The 20651-nt window shown below is 36.1% G+C and overlaps 1 protein-coding gene across 2 annotated transcripts in view; it reads left to right on the top strand.

Annotated features, from left to right (window-relative positions):
- LOC131434615 (protein muscleblind) overlaps positions 1-20651 on the top strand; it is a 961748-nt gene that overhangs the window by 64893 nt on the left and 876204 nt on the right. For both annotated transcript variants that reach the window (XM_058601504.1, XM_058601506.1), the window contains exon 2: positions 7691-7733. The gene's annotated coding sequence lies outside the window, so the exon portion shown is untranslated. The remainder of the gene's footprint in view (positions 1-7690; positions 7734-20651) is intronic.

The raw sequence follows: 20651 nt of genomic DNA, 5'->3' as shown, positions 1-20651 counted from the left end.
ATGTTTACTTACTGGCTTATAAAAGTTTTATGTCAAAATTTTCAGTTTTTTGACAGTATCTGTCACACTGGATCTTGAAAACAGAATATGTTTCCAGACCTAGATTTTGCACGGTAATAGTTATCCAACATTTTCAACTGAGTATTGACATTTAGGTGATACAGGGTGATTGGTATAAAAAATTTCTTTTCACATGAATCTATTAGGTTTATCGGGTTTGTAGATAAACTTATTTTAGTTTTTGCGGTATTCAGTTTTCGATTCGGAAGGTACCCAACAATTAAATTCGCACTACGATTTCTCAAAGATATCTAAACTGTACAGCTCCTGAGGTGGATTTAACTAACTTCGGCTACACCGATTTTAGAATTCTGGTTCCAGTGTCGAGTCGTTTCTCGAAGCTCAATCCTTTTTTTAAAAAAAGGCCAAATCAAATTTCAAAAACAAAAATTCAAAATAAAGGATTTATGGTCCCATTCAAAATTATTGAATTTTCTCCGATTCTGGAATTACAGGGTGAAGAGTTTTTAAAATTCTAACCGATACAGAACATGACAAACCAAAACAGCTTCAAAGTTGGACTCAAAACTATTGCAATTTATACGTCATATTAATTCATGGCCATACGAATCGTTTTCGGTTATGCTGGTTCCTGAATACCGGTTCTGGTAGTACTGTAAATAACCGTAAACTCTAAAATGTAATTTATTTCAACATCTTATGAAAGGTTCAATCGATTATTACACGTTTAGATTCAAATTCGATCCGATTTGCAGTTTCGATATTACAGGGTAATAAGTGAATTAAACTTTGAATTGCCGTTTGAATGTAATTAAAATAATGTTATGCGAACTAAAACACCAAAGAATATTCATGCAAAAAACACATGCGGATGATAAAAAAAGGTATCATATCACTGCTAGGTGGACTAAGCACTTTTTTTCTATTATCACAGTTTGTAAAGGGTGATTTTTTTAAAGATATGGGGTTAGATTTTCAAAGAAACACCAAAAAAATGAGAAAATTGATTCAATATTTATGGGAATCGATAGGACGATCAATATAATTTAATGTTGGAGGATGATTTCATGCAAATATTGGTCGCTGCTCCGCTTTAGATGGCCCATGCGCAGGGTCCAATTTTGGTACAGTCTCTACAACATGTCGGCCGGTAATTAACGAATAATGCCACCGGCTCATAATCCACACCAAAGAGTGACTTTTTTGGGATGCATTGGTAGCTCTTGCAATGCTTTTAGCTGGTTTTCACTCCAGATGCGATAATTTTGATTGTTACATTTGATTAATATTGTCGGTACTTCCGGAGCCGAAAGCTGGATATCGGTATAGTGACATTCGGTTCATTCAACCAAACACCAATATGACCTACAATTTTTTATATGGTTCTCTCTGACAAATTGAATATTGTAAAAAATTGTACCGGTAGTCGCACTTGGATACATTCAGCAAATCATTTATGGGACTATTAATGGTTTATTCGGTTGCAGACTCTCATTCGGTTGCAGACTGCAAACTAGAGAAATTGTAAAGGTAACTTATAATAAAAAATAGTCTTGAAATTGACATTTTTACACTAAGCTCCTCCCCCTTTACGTGCAGAAACTGGAACAAATAAAAAGTATATTTGGGTTTCTTGAATAAAATATTGTTTTTTAACAAAATGTTTTTTTTTGGTTCACACCCGGTTATAGTATAGCAATAATTCGATTTTAGGACCGCTGTAAATCGATAATGAACTATTCTTATCGATTTACAGCGGTCTTAAAATGAAATTATTGCTATACTATAAAAAACCTATTTTAATCCACCTAGTGGTGTAATGATGCCTCTCTCATATTACTCATTACATCATAAATATAACCGTGAAATTCGCAAAAACAATTTTTTATTCAATAGAAATAGGATAATTTGTTCGGATCTAATCTCACAAACTCTATAAATCCTGTTTAATCTGTAGTTCCGGAACCGAAAGTAGTATCCACAACAAATTAAGGAATTCCGTATGAAACTGTAAGACTTTTCTTTTGAACCTATAAGTTTGTGAAAATCGATTTGGCCATCTCCTAGAAAAGTGAGTGAAATCCTTTTTTTTGCAGTTTTTAATCACTATTTCCAATTCTTCCGAAACCGGATCCAGATAAACGGAATAGCCGAAGTTGGTTCGTTTGCTACCAACAAATATGACCTACAAATTGGAACAGTTTTGAACGTAGTTAAACTCATACTTACTATCTCATGCTCTATTTCGATTAAACCAAATAAAAGAAATCTAACAAACGAAATGAACCTGCGTTTCTGTTACTTCTGCATATGTAAGTCAAGCTAATCAGCATGAATCAGCAGCATAAAACATGTAGTAGGATTATTATTATAATTATAATAATAATTATTATTTTTATTAATATTATTATTATTATTACTCTTATTATTATTATTATTATTATTATTATTATTATTATTATTATTATTATTATATTATTATTATTATTATTATTATTATTATTATTATTATTATTATTATTATTATTATTATTATTATTATTGACATCACTACACAACGTGTACGAAATAGAACAAAGAACGCCTTGTTCGTTTTGTGTTTTCTTCTTCTTTCGGTTTTGTACATATTGTCACTCTAACAGTTCGGCTGAAAAGTTCGTATCGTTTAATAGAAACACGCATTTTTTTGCCAAAATTCGTTTTTATTATTCAACATAATTGCCATCAGAGGCGATACAGCGATTATAGCGATCTTCCAACTTTTCGATACCATTTTTGTAGTACGATTTGTCCTTTGCCTCAAAATAGGCCTCAGTTTCAGCGATTACCTCTTCATTGCTTCTAAATTTTTTACCAGCGAGCATTCTCTTGAGGTCTGAGAACAGGAAAAAGTCACTGGGGGTCAAATCTGGAGAATACGGTGGATGGGGGAGCAATTCGAAGCCCAATTCGTTCAATTTCAGCATGGTTTTTCGTTGTTGTTTTTGATCGATTGTGGGCTCACGCGGCACCCATTTTGTACAAAGCTTTCTCATATCCAAATATTCGTGAATAATATGTCCAACACGTTCCTTTGATATCTTTAGGGTGTCAGCTATCTCGATCAACTTCACTTTACGGTCATTGAAAATCATTTTGTGGATTTTTTTCACGTTTTCATCGGTAACAGCCTCTTTTGGACGTCCACTGCGTTCATCGTCTTCGGTGCTTATATAACCAGTGCGAAATTTTGCAAACCACTTACGAATTGTTGCTTCGCCCGGTGCAGAGTCTGGATAACACTCATCAAGCCATTTTTTGGTATCGGCGGCACTTATTTTTATCAAAAAGTAGTGTTTCATCAACACACGAAATACCCTTTTTCCATTTTTTTCACAATAACAAAAGTAGCTTCACTCAAAATGCAATATCTCACAAACTAATAATCAGACAACTGTCAAATTTATACACGTATCTTTTGAAGGTTGGTACTAACTGAAAATGGTATGGATTTAATTCTAGTGGCGCCCTCTCATAGAAACGATACGAACTTTTCAGCCGATCTGTTATATGGCGATATGAAAACTTTGACACTCATCGCCCTGTAACTGCGGAACCGGAAGTCGGATCCAGATGAAATTTCACAGTAGCTCTAAAGACAGTATGAACTTTAATTCAAATCAAGATTTGTGAAAATCGGTTGAAGTATCGCAGAGAAATCGAAGTGAATTTAGTTTTAGGAGTTTTTCTTCTCCACTTTCGGTGCTCTCGGAACAGGAAAATAGGGGACCAGTAGTGCCGAATTAAGTTTTCATGCCCACAAACTAACAAGCTCTGCAAACTAGAAGAATTTAGCAGACAGTTTTAAGGGGATTTGTACATGTTTTTAACCATCGTTCGTGGAAAAATACTAATAAAATTGGTAATTTTCCACTTATCACGCTTTAGTTCCGGAACCGGAAGTCGGATCCAGATAAAATGTTCCACAAATTATTAGGATATTATAAGACCTTTCATTTGAATCTTAGTTTGAGAAAATCGGTTGAGTTGTTCTAAAGATAATTGAGTGTAAACTTTTTCTTAAATTTTCACATAGCAAGCTATGGGACCATAATACCTTTCATTTGAATTTTAGTTTGTGAAAATCGGTTCAGCCATATCTGAAAAAAGTGAGTGCATATTTTTTCACTTTTTTGGTACATGTCATCCTATATCTCCGGAACCGGAAGTCGGATCGGAATGAAATTCAACAGCAGGCTATGGGACTATGAGACCTTTCATTTGAATCTTTGTTTGTAAAAATCGATTCAGCCATCTTTGAGAAAAGTGAGTGCATGTTTTTGTTACATACCCACACACACACATACACACACACGCACGGACGGACACACACAGATATTTGCTCAGTTCGTCGAGCTGAGTCGAATGGTATATGACATTCGGCCATCCGGGCCTCGGTTAAAAAGTCGATTTCCACAGTGATTGCATAGCCTTTCTATATGAGAAAGGCAAAAATTGAAAAATTTTGATTAACACATTCCACATTTTGCGTACTTTCAGAAAATTGGATCGAACGTTATTGTAGGAAATGTTTCAACAATTTTAAAAAGTCTACCATGTTCTTTTTAAAATCTTTAAAATTTAACCATTTCGAAAAATATTCCTCTGTGTTTTGCTTTTCAAATTTTTTTTAATAATTTTTAAAAGCATTTGGTTTTGTTATAAACTATCGAAAAACAATTTTTTTTCTTTCCCGTTTTAGAAAAATTTACAATATCTTAAAGTTTCGTTCCTCATAAATTATGGTCTTCTTAATCAAGGTAATGATAATCGATCATACCTTGATATTACGTCATAGTCGACCAATTACGTTGCCAAAATCTAACCCGACTAAAAACTATACGTGCAAAATATCCATGCTGAAGAGCACTGTTCGACATTTTCCAAGTATTTAGAAACCATTGCGTAGAATATTGTATCTAATCTTGCTTCCGAATCACTCTACTATGCTTTTCTTAAAGCTCCTATTATTTGGATATAGCGGAAAAGTCAATTCCTCAAAAATATTGATATAACCGTTGATAGTAAACGGATTTTTATAATCTATGGATTGTTGAATAGGTATTAACATGTGGTAGAAACATATTTTGTTTATAAGGATAATTATGATAGATATTGTCAATCTAATAAGGGATGCCAAACAATCTGATAAAACCTTCTAAAGTCAGTACAGAAAGGATTTATTTACTCCAAGAAGAACGTTGAACCCCTCCGACTGTAGCTCCTTATAACATTGATTGAGAAAAGAACGAATATCTTTCGATTTTAGCTCCCCATTCACAGATTTAACCATGCATGGAGAACCAAAAACCCGGATACGTAGTTGCGTCAATGCAGGATAGTTACATATCAGATGATACATTTTCATTTAATTTAATCCTCTGTAATAATTATAAAAGTTATGTTAAGTTAAGTTAAGTTAATCCTCTGTAATAATTATAAAAGATATGGTTTGTGGTAACGAATTGTTTCTAAAACAGCCCGACATGTCTGCCGTTTCTGATGCTCGATTTCAATGAAAACTAACAATATGTATATTTTTTCTATTATCAGTATAATGTGGACTCTCTTCGATATAATCGTCACTGTCAGTTGCGTTGATTTCCAACAATGAAATGCCTGTTATCTGAGAACAGGAGTAACTTGTGAAAGGTTTTGTTACATCATTAAAAGGATTTAAACAAGCTTTTGTGATAATATATCAGGTGTACAACTTTGCTTCCGCCGTTTTTTTTTTCCAAAATTAAAAGCTTTATTGCGAAAAAGTGCTTATAGATTGATTATTCAAAGTATTGTCCGTCGACAACTTTCTCCCATCTTTCCGGCAATTTTCGTATCCCGGAGTCCTCTTTTGACGCTATCCATGAAGCAATCCATTTTTCCAACTTTTCGAAAGATTGAAAAGGTTGATCTGCCAGGCCGGGTGTCATCGAACGGAATAGGTGGAAGTCAGACTTCCCATTTCAGCGTTTCCAGGTAATTTTTGACCACTTTTGCGACGTGAGGCCGAGCATTGTCGTGTTGGAGGATGACTTTGTCATGTCGCTCTTGATATTGTGGCCGCTTTTCTTTTAGCGCGCGACTAAGGCGCATCAGTTGCAATCGGTAGCGATCTCCTGTGATGGTTTCACCCGGTTTTAAGAGCTCGTAGTAAATCACACCGACCTGATCCCACCAAATACAAATTATAACCCTGGCGCCGTGAATATTCGATTTTGCCTTCGAAGAAGTAGCATGCCCGGGCTTTCCCCGTGATTTTCTGCGTTTAGGATTATCGTTTCGAACCCACTTTTCATCACCGGTTACGATTTGATGTAAAAAACCCTTACGATTTTGTCTTTGAAGCAGTTGCTCACATACAAATAGACGGCACTCGATGTCCCTCGGTTTCAACTCGTACGGCACCCAGTTTCCTTCTTTCTGAATCATGCCCAGGGCCTTGAGACGTTTTGAAATGGCTTGCTGACTCACTCCCAACGATTCGGCAAGCTCTTCTTGGGTTTGGCACGAATCTTCATCAAGCAATGCTTCTAGTTGTACAGCCACTTATCGGAAAACGGCGGAAGCAAAGTTGTACACCTGATATAACAGTATGTAATCATCTAAACCCCTCGAAATATTCAAATGATATCATGCTTCTGAGTGGGGTTTATTTGTAAACAAGGAAATTGACTAATGTTATGAATAATTTTAACTTGAACGGCGATTAAATTTATCTAGTTTTTTATCATAACCTCCAAATTTCTTCATGGGGAAAGTAAGTTTTCAGAGTGTCACATCTTCTGATAAGCATAACTGTCTTTCTGGTCATCCAACTGTCAAATTCATTTCCAACTGTCAAAGTCATGTTTCTGTAATATTTGACAATTCATTATGGATAGGTTTACACCAGAACAACGCTCCCAAGTTGTGAAAATTTATTTCTAGAACAATCGTTCGATTCGTGAAACGCACAGGAAATTGCGTGATGTTGGTTGGCGTTCATGGACGGCCCACTTAACGAAGCATAGCAGAAAGTTCTCGAGACATCATTACACACAGAAAAGTTTACTGTTTGGCGAGGAATTCACGCTGGTGGCATCATTGGTCCTTATTTTCTTAAAAATGAGGATGAAGATAACGTCACGGTGAACGGGCCCTAACGATTATTTCTTCCAAATCATCAAAGTAACCATTCATGTTTTTAGTTTAAATAGATAATGTTTTAGTTTAAATAGATAATATTATCTCACGTTTTGGTTCCGTCAATTGGCCGGCCGAAAATTCAACCCACCTTATGGCGTCGGTGCAGAAGAGCAGAGGTGACCATATGCCCGAAATAAAAATAATTGTCATGAATTGATTATTAAAGTTGAAAAACTCTAAGAAAACAACTTTTACTCGATTCGTGTGTTTTTTTTTTACTAAGTCACTGACCCTTGCTCATGTGGGATAATTACTCAATTATGCCAAAATCTAGCTGGTGGTATAGAAAGCGATAATTTTAAGCTAGATTATACATAACAAAATGAGAGAGAAACGGTAGATTACATAAGTTTTCTTCGAGACTTTTTATTATACTATAACGTCTAATGGATTCTATGTTTGAAATCGAAATTGTTAACGTTTGTATCTTTTTTTTCCTTTTCAGAAAAGGCGAAATATGCTTCTACGTTTCAGTTGATATATCTATGGTAAGTAAACCTGTTTGCCTTGATACCGTGTAAATAACCAGCCGAAAAGTGTGAAACGATAAGAATGGAACGATACGGCACTTCATAACACTGCACTAAACTAAACCACTGATATGCAAATTGAGCCCGGCTAAATAACACATCACACTTCCGAGCGCAGTAAAAATTAAAACATACATTTCGTAACGTCGACAGGATTATTAGCAACTTGTCGAGAGGTGCCAATCTGCCCAGTTACCAGAGCATCACATCGTTTTAAAAGTGCATACCGGTCGGCCACTGAAGGAATGCACATTCCATATCAGTCGGCCGGCCCGGCTGCCTGTGTCCGCCTTCATCCCGTTGCAATCTTCCGTTGCAGGAAAGGTCGGATGCTTGCAACACCACAAAAGAGCTAGTAAAGTATAACCAAAGATTACATCTTATTTCAATTAACACTTACCATCAACTCTTCGGGTTTGATAATCGTCGTTCGTTGGGACCATGGGTTTGGGTTTTTAATTCCTGCAGTATCGAAACACGCACATTGTACTTAGGCTAGATGGCCGGCCTCAGCAGAACAGCATGCGTGGATGCTGTTTGCCGGAGTATTTATGATTGTTCCTACCGATTGTCGTCGTCGTAGTCGTCGTAGACGTCGTCGCGATTCTTTGGCGCCTCCATATTTGTAATTGCACCACCCTTTCGGCGGACGCAATGCTGTTTTTCGTTAAGCTGTAACGAAAATAATGGCATTGTCCCGCACGCAGATTGTCAAGTAATTTCTCAGTTTTTGGTTCGGTTTGGCCTACGCGGCCGAGGTCGATGTCATTTTTAATTAGGGATGCTCCAACAGTAATGGAACTTTCTCGGTTTTGTTCAGGATGTTCAGAAATACAAAGTATGAAAATTCAAAATACTGTACTTGACACATAAGCTATCAGTATTGAAAAAGTTTGAAAAAGTGTCATGAAGCTAAATCCTACCAAACCAATCCATTTCGTCTTGTAAATTTAACCATTGATGCTGCCTGCTTTGACAAGAACACTACTTCATTTTCCACCAGTGTTGCGAAAATATCAAATCATGAAATATTATTGCTGTAAAAAATCATGCCCGATTTTATCGATAGATTATCACTATCCACAAAATCAACGATGATTATGATCACTCGAAGAGAGTGAGTGGCAAAATCTCATCCCGTTCCTTATCACCATAGTGATGTTCCATGAACTTACACGTGATAATGAAACAATAGTTATTCATAATCTTTCTCACAATTATCTGCCATGTAACGGTTTTCAATATTCAATATGACTAATTTTAATATGCCATGCTGTGATTAAAAACAATTATAATGACATCACAAAGTATGTTCATATAGAGAAGTAACAGGAGCGCAGGAGCGAACTCGAAAAAACGTTCAAACCAGTCCGGTAGAAGGACGCTCTATGTACAGGGTCCACCATGAAACTTTTTTTTTTTAACATGCAATAAAACACAAACGGTTCATCCGATTTCAAAATTTATTTTTTCATATTAAAGTACAATCCTTCCGGTTAATTGTGGAATATAATTTCATTAAAATTGCTGCCTTGGCTGGCCTTGCAGTACGCCATACAGTCGGTCCAGTTTTTAGTACATTTTCGATTGTATCAGCTTTATTTCAGCTATGGCAGCACGAATGTTGTCCTTGAAGGCTTCAATTGTTTCTGGCTTGTCTACATAACACTTATCTTCAAAGGCCCCCAAAGATAATAGTCTAACGGCGTCAAATCACATCCGAATTTCGACTGATAAGTCATTTTCGAAGAAAAATGGCCCAATGATGCCGCCAGGCCAAAATTCTCACCAAACCGTCACTCTCTGAGGATGCATCGGCTTTTCCATGATAACGTGCGGGTTTTCCGTCCCCCAGATGCGACAACTTTGCTTATTAACATACCCGTCGAAATGAAAATGTGCCTCATCCGAGAAGATGATTTTTTATCACACATTCCGCAACATTACCATGATATTCAAAGTGAAACTGCACTATTTTCACGCGTTCCTCAAGCGTATACAGAACCATTTTCGTTCAGCGGAAGGATAAAATCAAATTTCTGTCAAATCAGAAGTGACATTAAGGATACCAATGTCGATATAATCGCTAGTTAAAAAAAAATTAGATGGCGGACCCTGTATGAGCGATTGCGTCATCATCTAGCTGCTGGCAGTTCGCAATCGAGAAAAATACATCGAAATTGAAATCTACTGGAATAATTCTTTTATGAAAAATGCAGATCGGAAGTAAAAATAATCCGTTTAGAAAAAATCTAATGAAATAATCAGTATAGTGAACCGTTTGCCGTGCGGACTGTGCATTAAATGAATAAATAAAACATGATACAAATAAAACCAACATTCAGTTTTTTTATTCATTGAAACAATTTTATTAAAGGCACACTGCTTAAGCTCTATGATGCCAAGGGCATTTTCTAATTTTAATTAACGATTAACTTAAAACTAGGATGGTATCATTATGTACGAGGTCTGTTCAAAAATTACCCGGAATTCTCATTTTTCTATAAAAATATTTATTCATTCGTCTACATCTATATGGTCCCCTTCAAAGTAATCCCCTATAGATATAATACACTTATGCCAGCGTTTTTTCCAGTCTTCGAAACATCCCTGATAGTCACTTTTTGTAATGCTCTGTAGCACTCTCAGCGATTCTGCGTTTATCTCTTCAATCGATGAAAAACGCTGTTCTTTCATGGGTCTCTTCAACTTTGGGAACAGGACAAAATCACACGAAGCGATATCTGGTGAATAAGGAGGTTGGGGCATGATTAAAGTCTTGTTTTTAGCCAAAAAATCACGAATAAGCAACGATGAATTTTGCTGCCACTCGTTTCATACCCAAAACATTTGAAAAAATATGATGGCATGAGCCAACTGATATGCCAACTTCATCAGCAACTTCTCTAATAGTGTTTCGGCGATCATCCATAATCATTTTTTCCACTTTTCCCACACTTTCATCGATTATTGACGTGCTGGGTCGACCGGAGCGTTCAACGTCTTCGCGGCCATCTTGGAAACGCTTATACCACTCGTAAACACTTGTTTTTTCATAGCAGACTCACCGTAGGCTCTCTGTAACATTTCGCACACTTGGTTACACTTTATTTCATTTTTCACGCAAAATTTAATACAAATTCTTTGACTCTTCCATTGTTTAAACTAACAAAAATCGCCGAGCTCAAAAAAACACGTCTACACCAGCCGCTACAAGACAGAATGTAAACAATGAATACAGCTGAAAATTTCACCATACATTAGGGACATATGTACCAACACAATAAAAAAAAATTTTGACCACCGGACTCTCCAGACGCGCGCAATTAAAAAATTCCGGGAACTTTTTGAACAGACCTCGTAATGTCGTATTCCGATCGCAATGGTCGATTGTGTCAAATTCAGTCTGCAGCTGGCGATCGGCAGTGGCCGATGGATTGAATATAACACGAGAGTCCTCCAGGCCACGTTGATACGTGGCCCGCATGTTGGTCATCGACTGAGGCGGCTTTCCGTGGGCGATAATGGTGATATTGCCAAAGAGAATAAAAGAAACATAAAGAAGTAAATTTTGTAGAAAACGGAGTAAAAAAGAGGGTATGGAAACGAAATGACTAAGAACGACAAAAGATCTAGTTAGTTAACAACGAGATGGTGAAGAGACGAGAGAAGGAGGAGCGAGAACAACATTCAACTGCTTTGAGTTCAAGAGAAATGCACCGAGCAGTGTTTAGTATGGGGGAAAATTGTGTGTGCCAGTGGTAATGGATGACAATGTTATGTTTCAGTTGTGTTACTTTGCGGATTAGCAGGTGTTGGCAATACTTAATGAAATTTTACTCTTGAATCAAAGTAAAAAAATGTCCTAAACTGCCATTCTATTTCCTAGAATACAAACGCAATATTTTGAAGCCGGATGGTCCATATCAATACTACAAATCTTAAATGGTCAAACGGAATCAAATCAATTTCTATCTATACACATCTCGAATGCAGTCCTACGTCAATCTTGCGGTTCTGTCTCTGGCATTACCTACTCAAAAATTGAGCTTGAAAATTTGTTGACATATGGCCCATGGCGTGCGCCTTGGGACACAACTATTATAAACTATCATAATTGACTTTATAATTGTTTTGATTGATAAAACTTCGAATAATACTGTTCCTCGTAAAAAAAACTTAATAAAACGTGTACTTAAAATTTTCGAAATCGAAAAAAAAAATTTGACGCCAAAAGTCTTAGAATTGCATGAAACGTCGAGATTTAGTGTCATCTCGAAAAAAAATATTTTTTTAAAAACGACTTGCTGAGACTTCAAAATTTCCAGAAAGTCGATATTTTCCTAAAAAAAAATTTTTTTTTCAGATAACACTAAATCCCCCCTATGGTGTGCTTTTTAAAGATCGAAAATTTTCAAACTTTAACCGCTGGGCAGCACCCCTTACCCATGTCCGATTTAGCTCAAATTTTGCATGAGGACTTTTTTCGAGGTGCTTAAACTTTTGAACAATAACGCTTTACGAAATTAGAGGTGATCCCAAAAAATTGGCACCCTTATATACATTAGAGCGGTAAAAAACAACGTGTTTTGTCGGTAACGTCACTTATACCATTATATCTCCGGAACCAAAAGTCACAGCCATTTGATATTCGAAGTGGATCAATAACCTAATAGTAGCTTTCAAACGAGTCTAAGCTTGTTGAAATCGATTCAGCCATCTCTGAGGAAATAGAGCAGTAAAAAAAACAACGTGTTTCGTCAGTTACGTCACCTATACCATCATATCTCCGGCTGAGATGTCTATCTCCTCTGTGTGACGAAGAGCAAGCAAAATTTCTCCCCTCGCACTGACAACTTCAACGAGAGCTCTTCTCTTTCACATTTATACACCACTGTTGTGTAAGTGTGCACGCATCATGAGTGCGTTTGTTTATTTCCTTTTACCTCTTCCACTGAATCGCACCAAAGTGCTAGAGCATTAGCTAATAAATTCTTTGAGGTGGATGCAGATACTTTCACAAAGGTGTACACGCCGGTGAGCACTCTGCTGTATGGTTTTCGTAGATGAAGCGTGGACACGCAAAATCAGCAAAATAAAACAATTTATCATAAAATTTTCGGTTTTCCTTGCAAATTTTTCATAGCAAGGCCAGATCTACTCTCTATTAATTGAAGTTCATAGAAGTGTTCGCTCACAATCACGCGCCAGTGGTCACTTGGGTGTATTTAGACGAGAGCGCGTGTGAGCGATTCATGCGAAGAGAATGTGTTTCACTCGCGCCAGCTGCTTTAACCACAAGCACACACTCAAATGCTGTCTATTCGACACTGAGAAGAAGTGCGCTTTCCTCTTTGAGCGGTGCTTCGTTTTTTTCATCCTCGGTGTGGCAAAAATCTGACTCTAGCGTGTATAACTCTGGTGAAATGCCATCTCTGATCTCCGGAACCAAAAGTCATAGCCATTTGATCTTCGAACTTGATCAATGGCCTAATAATAGCTTTCAAACATGCCTAGGCTTGTTGAAATCGGTTCAACCATCTCCGAGGAACTTGCGCGGTAAAAAAAACAACACGTTTTGTCGGTTACGTCATTTCACAGTGGTTTGAATCGACAAAAACGTGAACTTAATTCTCTAGCTGCTAAACCGTTGATCTGATATACATAGTTCCTATGGAGAATTCATTCACAAAAATATACCTCGTGATTTGATCACAATAAAAAATGGGCAAAGCCTACTACGATAAAAGTTCATTTCAACAACTTTTTTCCCTTACGAGATGAAAAACAATGTCTTCTACAAAGTTTTAGAACTTCTAGCTAGAAAAAAACTTTGCCGAAGAAGCTATAGGTCTAACGCAAAAAGATTCGGATATATGAAGCAATTTCGTTTGAAACCACTTAAAATCAACTTTTTGTACATAACTTTTTTCGCAATTATTTTTAGTGTCTACTATGTGCGAGATAATTACTAAGAACGTAAAATTACACATTTTTGTTGAAGACTGTGCACGGTTTAGCCTTTTCCTTAAAAAGTTATTTAACATTTAAACTATGCATATAAACTCTAACTTTAACTACTAATAGGAAGCAGGGTCGCAGACCAAAAGGCACATACATATACTTTTTGGAAAGCTTAAATCAAGTAATATAAAGTTACGAAGTGTGTAGCGTGGCTCTTTTAAATTGTGTGAATGAGACAACCAAATATAGAGTGCTTTTATGACAATTTTTTGGGAAAAACGTAGCTTAATAAAATTGTGTATTTTCATATCACGCGTTTTTTGTGATATCGATCGATAAGTTACCTTCAGGCAACAACTTTTGCAAGAAATTGCAGTCGAGGTATAAAAAATAGAGCATTAGTTTTAACACTAGACGAAAGAGAAAACTTTTCACTATAGCTTATTATTATGACTTACTCTCAGCGAGTACCGAGTCTTTCGGAATTCCTCTTCAAAGTGTTCAGTAGAAAATGTAATAGAATTGCAGTTAGGAAACAGATTAGTTACAAATTCCCTAAAACCAAACAAACTTGTTTTTGTTGGTTATTATTCTTTATTCTTAGTCTTTGCACGTTTTTATACTCAAGTTAAGGCATTTCTCTTGTAAAAAACTGTCTAGACTCATAATTTACATAATTTGATTTGATACTTTACCGAGTACGCCTGTATGTAACGTTGAACTACTCACGCATTTTATTGTAATATTATCATCGACCAAATGCTCCAGCATTTGAATTATTAACTAACTCTTTTGTGATCTTAAAAATAATATTCAGCGCTGCTCTCACCAACACCAACAGTGCATATTTGGAGCAGGTAATTGAATATAAAGTTATTTCACTGTGCTTCATATTTCAATATACTTTAAAAGTAAAACTAAGCGTCACTTTAAATAAACGGTCATATTCATTGAAATTAATGTATTCCAATTTAGTTTTACATCGAGGATGGTTTTGAATCGAATTTTTTATTCAAATGATGTCCATTTCATAGTATTATTTATTTAGAAATAGTGTGAATTTCATTATTCTTCTCAGTGTATGTTTTAATTCATAATAACGTATTTGTTTTCAGGCGTACTGGTAATGGTGTGAGATGTCATCCTTGAATTGAATTGGATTGGAATTAAAAGAACGGATAAGGAATATTCTATTAAAAGAATATGAAAACTTTTCGAAATTTAATGAGCACGTTAACATGCTTCTTTAGTTTGTTCAATTGCATACAAAAATGCATCATGAAATTATATTCAATCATTACACTATTGCACCAAAGCTACATTAACGACCGATTCCAAAAAAAAAAAACACTCTATATTTCGTTGTCCTATTTACACAATTTAAAAGGGCCACGCTACTCGCTCCATAACTTTAAAGAGATGATGATGATGATGATGGTCCCACCTCATACCCCTACAAAGGTGTGAGCAGAACGAGTTATCTAAATGATAATTAATATTTTTGCACGTATCTTAATCAGTAAACAAAAGAAAACGATCTGATTAATCTAGCAGGTATAGATTCTTCTTTAAAAGAACGACTGACCACAAAATAACATTCAAATATTTCGGATTTACTAAAGCTTGCTTCAGATAGAATTGGAACAAAGACAATTGCCTGTATTTCAGTTATTCATTACTGAATTCATGATTTTTTTATATACAAATGTAGCGTTTTCTTCATACTTTTAAGAAAAAATACGGATAAAATTATTCGTCACGGTTTCGAAGGAATTCTCGAATTTTTCCTGTAACACGGCTCATTAGGCGGCGCACACCTACTTCTTCCATCGTTTCAGCCATCTTATTCCACCAGGTCGTCATCTGATTAATGTCTGTTTAGCTAGCCTAGATGCAGACCACAATGGATTTTCCAAATAACTGTGCACAATTTTTTTTTTCTTCTTTCGGCTTCCATGTTGATTGTTTACAAAGTGCAGTCGATTTGCGGAATGTCAAAAATCATACGTGAAGCTGACCAAATTCCCGACACGTGGGCGCCAAGAACTTCCAAATCCGTCCACCAGGAGCGCCACAATATGAGCAAAAGTTTGTTCCAATTCTAAATGAAGCAAGCTTTATCTAGGGATAATCAAGAAAATTTCCAACCCGGGAAGATCCTTGATCACATCAAGAATCGAACCCGATATCGTTACCAGCATCAGACAGTAATTCAAATGGCCCTTCCCGCCGGACCAGTTCATCGTTATCACCACCAGCTACGATGGAATAACGAGACTGCGGATGAGCAGAGCCAAGCCCAATTCCATCAACAACTGTCGATCTCAATTAGTTTCCCGAATCTATTTCTTAATATTCTTATGTTACTTGATTTAAGCTTTCCAAAAAGTATATGTATGTGCCTTTTGGTTTGCGACCCTGCTTCCTATTAGTAATTAAACTTACTGTATATAAAAGTTTAAATGTTAAAAAAAATTAAGGAAAAGGCCAATTCGTGCACAGTCTTCAACAAAATTGTGTAAATTTACGATTTTAGTAATTGCCTCGAACATAGTTTAACAGATCGGCTGAAAAGTTCGTATCGTTTCTATGAGAGGGCGCCACTAGAATTAAATCCATACTATTTTCAGTTAGTACCAACCTTCAAAAGATACGTGTATAAATTTGACAGCTGTGTGAGTATTAGTTTGTGAGATATTGCATTTTGAGTGAAGCTACTTTTGTTATTGTGAAAAAACTGGAAAAAAAGGAATTTCGTGTGTTGATGAAACACTACTTTTTGATGAAAAAAAGTGCCGCCGATACCAAAAAATGGCTTAATGAGTGTTATTCAGACTCTGCACCGGGCGAAGCAACAATTCGTAAGTGGTTTGAAAAATTTCGTACTGGTCATATGAGCACCGAAGACGATGACGTCCAGAAGAGGCTGTTACCGATGAAAACGTGAAAAAAATCCACAAAATGATTTTCAATGACCGTAAAGTGAAGTTGATCGAGATAGCTGACACCCTAAAGATATCAAAGGAACGTGTTGAACATATTATTCACGAATATTTGGATATGAGAATGCTTTGTGCAACATGGGTGCCGCGTGAGCTCACAATCGATCAAAAACAACAACGAATTGATGATTCTGAGCAGTGTTTGGTTCTGTTATATCGAAATAAAACCGATTTTTTTCGTCGATATATAACAATGGACGAAACATGGCTCCATCACTTTACTCCGGAGTCCAATCGACAGTCAGCTGAGTGGAGTGCACGCGATGAACCGAACCCAAAGCGTGGAAAGACTCAGCAATCGGCCGGTAAGGTTATGGCGTCTGTATTTTGGGATTCGCATAGTATAATTTTCATCGACTACCTTGAAAAGGGAAAAACCATCAACAGTGACTATTATATAGTGTTATTAGAGCGTTTGAAGGACGAAATTTAAAAAAACGGCCTCATTTGAAGAAGAAAAAAGTTTTGTTTCATCAAGACAATGCACCGTGTCACAAGTCGATGAAAACCATGCTGAAATTGAACGAATTGGGCTTCGAATTGCTCCCTCATCCACCGTATTCTCCAGATTTGGCCCCCAGTGACTTTTTCCTGTTCTCAGACCTCAAGAGAATGCTCGCTGGTAAAAAATTTAGAAGCAATGAAGAGGTAATCGCTGAAACTGAGGCCTATTTTGAGGCAAAGGACAAATCGTACTACAAAAATTGTATCGAAAAGTTGGAAGATCGCTATAATCGCTGTATCGCCTCTGATGGCAATTATGTTGAATAATAAAAACAAATTTTGGCAAAAAATGTGTGTTTCTATTAAACGATACGAACTTTTCAGCTGAACTGTTACACTGACAATAATTGTGAAAAAAGTTATGTACAAAAAATTGATTTCAAGTTGTTTCAATCAAAAATGCTTCATATATCCGAAACTTTTTGCGTTAGACCTATAGCTTCTTCGGCAAAGCTTTTTCTCGTTAGAAGTTCTAAAACTTTGTAGAAGACATCGTTTTTCTATCTCTTAAGGTGAAATGTAGCGTCATAAAATGCGCGCAAAATTTTATCCGCTTCAGTTGAACGAACCGTCGCACAAAGCATACCAAGAAAAACGGACACATAGAAACAAGAACTTTTTTCAATGATTGAGCGCAGTGGGTTTACCTCTCGTTATATTGGCTTGTAAAAAAGACTGGACGTAATGGATTTTTGAATCCTTCACACTTTAAATATATGCTAATTCAATCGTTATTGTTAGTGATTACTCTTACACTAGAGCTATAAATCATGAGTAATTATGAATGACTAACATGAGGCTATATGTATATGTATTGATCAACTTGCTAATCATGTATATGCCTGAGTTTAGTAGCAAGCATGGATTCTCCTTCAAAAGAACGATTGAAGACGAGATTAACATTCAAGTATTTTCGATATCTTTGCCAGTCGTTCACTAGGCCTTCCCGCCGATGAGATAGAATTTACGTAAAAGTATTTACTTGACTCGCACGATAGAGCGTTGTCCAATTTACTAATCGAATACATTCAATGCAAATATATTCCATTCTAATTGACTTTCATTATTATCTTCGAATAAATTAGAAAGTATTATTTCTGTTGTGTCAATCGAATCGTAGCACTAGCCATGTAATCGAAGCTATGCTATGAGTCGGCTGCGAAGTCTGTTAAAACAGAAAGGCCAAATTTCTCAAAAGGAATGTAATTCCAAGACTTCCACACTTAGACATTTTCCTGGTGTGGATTCAGTATTCTCCCAATACGGTACAATCTAAAATAATACCTGTTATACGATATTACACAGCCAAGGTTTATTGCTTCAGCAACATCAATGCATTGAACTCAACAGAATTGGACATTATTAGCGATATAAATGACAGTTACTTAGAAAATAAACGATTTCTTACAATACCCATTTTATTGTATTCAACTCGTTTTTATTTCAACACAACACCCAATATTGCATAATTGCGCCATTATTTGATATGTAATTTTTGCTCACGATATAATGCCACCGTGCCCACCGTGCATTTCTCACACCACCTCAATATGAAACAGCAGCGCGCAAGCAATAAAAAAAATGCGGAAAAGTTCATGTAAACTTTTTCAAATTTCGGTTGTTTTAGCTTATATATTATAATTTTGAGTTGCATTTTCAGATTCTTAGTGAGATTCTGCTACAAACACTACTTTTCAGTTCTAAAGTCATCCCCGTGGAACGGAACAGTAACCGTTTATACATTTCAAAAACCAATTACGGCTCGGCAAAGCAAAATTTCAAAATTCTAGGAATACTTAGTTATGATAAATTTGATTTCGAAAACTTAAGTGTTTTTGGTTTTTCGAAAATCGGTCTAGTTTTTGAATAATTGATCAAAAACGCGATTTTCGCATTCCGCTACATTTCACCTTAAGGGAAAAATTTGTTGAAATGAACTTTTATCGTAGTGAGCTTTGCACATTTTTTACTGTGATCAAATCACGATGTATATTTGTGTTAATGTGTTCTCCAAAGAAACTATGTATATCGGATCAACGGTTTACCAGCTAGAGAATTAAGTTCACATTTTTGTCGATTCAAACCACTGTGCATTTATACCATCATATCTCCAGAACCAACAGTCACAGCCATTTGATCTTCGAATTTGATCAATGGTCCGACAGTAGCTTTCAAACGAGATTGTTAAAATCGGTTCAGCCATCTCTGAGAAAATTGAGCGATAAAAATAACTTGGAAAAGTGCACACACATACACACACATACATACAAACACACACACACACACACACACACACACACACACACACACACGCACACACAGACATTTTACGATCTCGTCGAACTGAGTCGAATGGTATATAACACTTTGGGTCTCCGAGGCTTTATTCGAAAGTTGTTTTTTCCAGCAATTCTAATACCTTTCTATAGAGAAAGGCAAAAATTTATTTATTCAAATTGTCCTGTTTATTTTAATAAATATTTTACCCTATTTATTATAGTAAAGCAATCGATTACGCTCCTTCCTAGGAAAAATGAATATTCATGCAGAAAACGTGTGATTAAAAAAAGGTAGCATCCCACTGCTAGGTGTATAAATCTCGTTTTTATATACCGTTATTGATAGCATAAATCCTTGTACTGTTCTTTTCTGTGGAATACTGTATCTAAAGCTTCTAATTTCAGATACAGTAACGATGTAGAAAGATCTAAATTCATTCAATTTTTTTTTTTTTCATTCTGCTTAACCATGATATCTTTGAAGTACACCTTGCAAAGAATTTGTATTTATCTGACACTCTGCTCGATCTAGTGCATTTCAATACATAATATAGTTATTATTCACCTATAACAAAATTACGGTGAACAACAGTTGACTACTTAACCATCTTGTTCACTAGACTGTTGGAAAACATATTGCAATTGAATCAAACATTGTTGAAGATCCAGAAGCACTGCTGAAATTTTTTGAAATTCATCAAGCAGCATCATGCAAAATTTAAATTGAAAAAATAAACAAAAGTTGTATCGCAGATTTATCTTCAAAACTAAAACAGTAATATTAATGTTACTGATTTAAAACATATTAAATTTCCCTGTATTTATCAACATCATCTTTTGTAGAACCCCTAAACTCCTCTCACTCTATTTTCGTTGGCCGGTTCAGCTCAATTCTACAGCCTATTAAGATGATTTATAGAGTTGCAGTGAGTGGTCGGCTGCCTATAAAGTCCAAACCAAGAAATGTAGTATATTATCGCCCAATGCATGGCAGCAAGGATTTCATGTGGGCCCCCGTGTCATCACAGTGCCATCGCCACCGTCGCCAAGATTGAAACGCGACAAAGAGACTGTTACTGGCTGGAGCCTGGTGGGCAGCAAAGTTCACTGCCACGGTTACTTTTGGA

The sequence above is a fragment of the Malaya genurostris genome, chromosome 3, assembly GCF_030247185.1.
Source record: "Malaya genurostris strain Urasoe2022 chromosome 3, Malgen_1.1, whole genome shotgun sequence".
Classification (NCBI taxonomy): Eukaryota; Metazoa; Arthropoda; class Insecta; order Diptera; family Culicidae; genus Malaya; species Malaya genurostris.
Note: the sequence above shows the minus strand (reverse complement) of the source record. Positions and strands in the feature narration are given on the sequence as shown.